Source organism: Protobothrops mucrosquamatus, unplaced genomic scaffold (assembly GCF_001527695.2).
Source record: "Protobothrops mucrosquamatus isolate PMUCROS unplaced genomic scaffold, P.Mucros_1.0 scaffold8, whole genome shotgun sequence".
In the NCBI taxonomy this organism is placed as follows: domain Eukaryota; kingdom Metazoa; phylum Chordata; class Lepidosauria; order Squamata; family Viperidae; genus Protobothrops; species Protobothrops mucrosquamatus.
This window is the reverse complement of record NW_015386395.1, coordinates 1528707-1532600: the sequence shown is the minus strand read 5'-3', so window position 1 is coordinate 1532600 and position 3894 is coordinate 1528707. Positions and strand designations below refer to the sequence as shown.

At 48.8% G+C, this 3894-nt stretch overlaps 1 protein-coding gene across 1 annotated transcript in view; it reads right to left on the bottom strand.

Annotated features, from left to right (window-relative positions):
• HSPBP1 (HSPA (Hsp70) binding protein 1) overlaps nucleotides 1-3108 on the bottom strand; it is a 25945-nt gene extending 22837 nt beyond the window's left edge. Inside the window, exon 1 of the mRNA XM_015810259.1 lies at nucleotides 2992-3108. The gene's annotated coding sequence lies outside the window, so the exon portion shown is untranslated. The remainder of the gene's footprint in view (nucleotides 1-2991) is intronic.
• Nucleotides 3109-3894: the final 786 nt, after the last annotated feature.

Here is a 3894-nt window from a genome sequence, read left to right as displayed (position 1 = left end):
AGAATTGAGAGAGAGAGAGACAAACACACACACACACACAAAGAGGAGAGGGGAACTGCTGGGGCCGGCCCGTATTGAAGAATATGGCCGAATTTACCCGGGCTGGCCGTATATCGGCGTATAACACGCACACATCATTTGCCCCCTATTTTCAGGGGGAAAAAGTGCGTGTTATACGCCGATAAATACGGTAATTCAAGGTAGCAAACATACCTAATCCTCCTTCCTCTTCCTCTTTTCTCTATAACAACCCTGTGAGGTAGATTGGGCTGAGAGTTACTGGCCCAAAGTCACCCAGCCAGCTTTCATGCCTAAGGCAGGATTAGAACTCACTATTTCTTGGTTTCTAACCTGGTGCCTTAACCACCAGACCAAAGTGGCTCTCCTGATGTAATCCTAGGGATAAATCAGGTCAAGTGTAAACTAGTTCCTGTCCCCAGTACAGCATCATATAATAGGAATTTTAATTGTCTCCAAATGTAGACCAGTAGACAAATTATGCTACTTTGGTTCCTAAGTCATGCATTGATCCAACCTGATAAGTGTAAACTCTGAACTAAGATTTGGGAATTATTGTAGAATCACCACAATGAATCCCAAGGCCATTATTTTATGTACCTGGTGTAGCATAATCTCAAAATTACAAAATTACAGGTAGTCCTCAACTTACGACCATAACTGAGCCCTAAATTTCTGTTGCTAAGTGAAAAATTTGTTAAATAAATTTTGCCCCATCTTACAACCTTCCTTGCCACAGTTGTTAAGTGAATGACTGCAGTTGTTAAGTTAGTAATACTATTGTGAAGTGAATCTGGCTTCCCTATCGACTCTGCTTGTCAAAAAAGGTGATCACATGACCCCAGGACACTGCAAACTAGTCATAAATGAGTCAGTTGCCAAGTGTCTGAATTTAGGTCATGTGACCATGGGCATGCTGCAATGGTTGTAAGTTTGAAAAACGGTCATAAGTCACTTTTTTCAGTGCTGTTGTAACTTCAAATGGTCACTAAATGAACTGTTGAAAGTTGAGGACTACCTATGCTTTGGGCATGCCCCTCCCTCTCAGCTTAATCTACTTTACAAGACTGTTGTTTCAAAGCTGAAATAAGGAAATAGAAGAACCATATACAGAAGAGGACAGGCTGTTTAATGAAAAAAAATAAACAAAAGCAATAACTCATTCTACGCCAGTAGTTCTCAACCTTTTTAATGCCGCGACCCCAACCGGTCGTAAGTCGAGGACTAAACCGGTCGTACGTCGAGGACTAAACTGGTCATAAGTCGAGGACTAAACCGGTCATAAGTCGAGGACTACCCAACCGGTCGTAAGTCGAGGACTTTCCCTGCCCGGGAGCGCCGCGCATGCGTGGTTCCGTCCCCTGCGCCGGCCGAGGCGTAGCTGGCAAGCGGCAGAGATGGAGCAGGCCGACCACCAGCTGGCCCAGCCCAAGGGAGGTAAGGCACCCGCCGGAAAAGGGGAAAAAAATGGCGGACAGCCTTGCTTGGCGACCCCCGTGAAATGGTCGATCGACCCCAAATGGGGTCCCGACCCACAGGTTGAGAACCACTGATCTATTGTTTCTTGCCCTGCCTTCAGGTGCTTTGCAGAACAGGTTAAATATATATATTTAAAAGCATGTTGAGACCCTAGAACAGTGGTTCTCAACCTTTTTAATGCCGTGACCCCAACCGGTCGTAAGTCAAGGACTAAACCGGTTGTAAGTCGAGGACTAAACCGGTCGTAAGTCGAGGACTGCCCAATCGGTCGTAAGTCGAGGACTTTCCCTGCCTGGGAGCGCCACGCATGCGTGGTTCCGCCCCTGCGCCCCGGCTCCGCATCGACCGTTCGCCGTCTCTGCCTCGTCCGGCTGGTGGTCGACCGGGTCGGGTTCCCTCCATTCCGTGGGCGACCTTTTCCCCTTTTTTACCGCCTGTTTTTTTTACCGCCTGTCGGAACGAACCGCTGGGGGTACTTTACCAGCTAGCTGGGGTTTACCCCAGGGCTGGGTGTCCAACAGAACCACTGTTCTACGCAAAGGAGAATATTTGTAGCTCAGAGTTGATATGAGGGGTCCTTGGTGCTCTCTGAGCTTGCTTGTTTTCTTGCAGACATTTTGTTACCTAAACTAGATAACATCATCACTGCAGTTTGCTGTCAGTTTATATTCTAATTCTATAGAACATAATTCTATTCTATAGAATATAAACTGACAGCTAACCCCACTCCATACTAACACTGATGATGTTACCTAGTTTGGTAATGAAACGTCTGCAAGAAAACAAGCCAGCTCAGAGAGCACCAAGGACTCCTCAGTTCTTGCTCCCTTTTTCCAAAAGTCTTCAGAAATCTTTCTCCGCTGTCTCTCCTGAAGCTCTAGGAGTCTCAAGCTACAAATCAGAAAAGTCCATAGCTCTGAGCCAACCTGCCACGAAATGACTAGATGGGCCTTAGGCCTTTCTCTCCTTGCCACCCTCTTCTCCCCAGGCGATGTGTTATTACAGTACTGATCTACAGTGCAGGGCTGTTGTAATGTTTACAAATAGATAATAATCGTTCTGAACGTTGGGAAGCCCAGACAGCATTTAAAGCCAGGCATGGGGGGAGGGGGGGCAGAGGATTTGGGCGGGGGGAGAGGCTTTCACTAAGTAATTGAGTAATTTCTAGAGAAGCTAAAGGCAGTTTGACAGAGGAATGGCGATTTGCCTTTCTGAGAAACTGGACTGGCATTTTCCCAAAGGCCAGATATAGGTTACAATCAGCTACAGGTTTCCAACTAATTGACGGATTGAGCTCACGGCGGCCCCAATTTCTCTGCCCTCTCTCTCGCTTTCCTACACCCCACGATGAACCCCTTTTCTCCTGGGGGGGGCATCTCTCTATTCCCTTCATTCTCTTTTTTTCCCCTTCCTTCAAGCCTCCCCCTTTTTCTAGGGGTGGCCCTTCCTCCCCTCCCTGTCTTACTTGCCCCCGCCCTCCCCTTGTCCCGGTACCTCTCGGGAATGGCCGCTCCCCACGCCGATCTGCCCCCTTCCCGCCGATCCTGGCTGTGGTTCGCCCTGCAAAGGACACGCGTCTCCTCTCCCCAGCCCAGCTTCTGCAAGCGGCCATCGGCAACCACGTGCGAAGGAAAGGGCGGAGACTGGGCGGGGGAAAGACTCGGGAGCCCCTAGTGGCGGCTTTCGGGAATTACACCAGGCGCCCCCTCTTTCTGCTTTCGCAAGCGGCGCTCTCCTGGCGTCGGCGAGAGAGGCGTGTGACGAAGGCTCTCCGCGGACTCCCGCCCACGAGGGAAGCCTGAGATCCTGAGGCTAAGAAGGCGGAGGAGGAGCGGGCGCTCTCGGTGGGGGTCTCTCAAGTTCCAAGGGGTCCCAAGTTGAGACGCGTTTTTATTTTTGCTTGTCCTTTATTATGCTTCTTTATGTGTCCTTAGCTTCAGAATACAGGGAGTCCTCGACTTTCAGCAGTTCGCTTAGTGACCAGTTACAAGGCACTGAAAAAAAGTGACCTATGACCATTTTTCACACTGATGACCGTTGCCGCATCCCTGTGGTCACACGATTTACATTCGGATGTTTGACAACTGACTCGCATTTATGACGGTCACAGTATCCCAGGGTCACGTGGTCCTCTTTTGCAACCTTCTGGCAAGCAAATGGGAAATGGGAAGATCCGATTCACTTAAGCAACCAGTTACTAATTTAACAACCGCAGCAATTCACTTGACAACTGTGGCAAGAAAAGTTGTAAAATGGAGCAAAATTCACTTAATAAATTTCTCACTTAGCAACAGACATGTTGGCCTCAATTGTGGTCATAAGTCGAGGACTACCTGTAACAGAGTTGGAAGGGATCCTGGAGGTCTTGTCCAACCCCCTGCTCAAGCAGGAGACCCT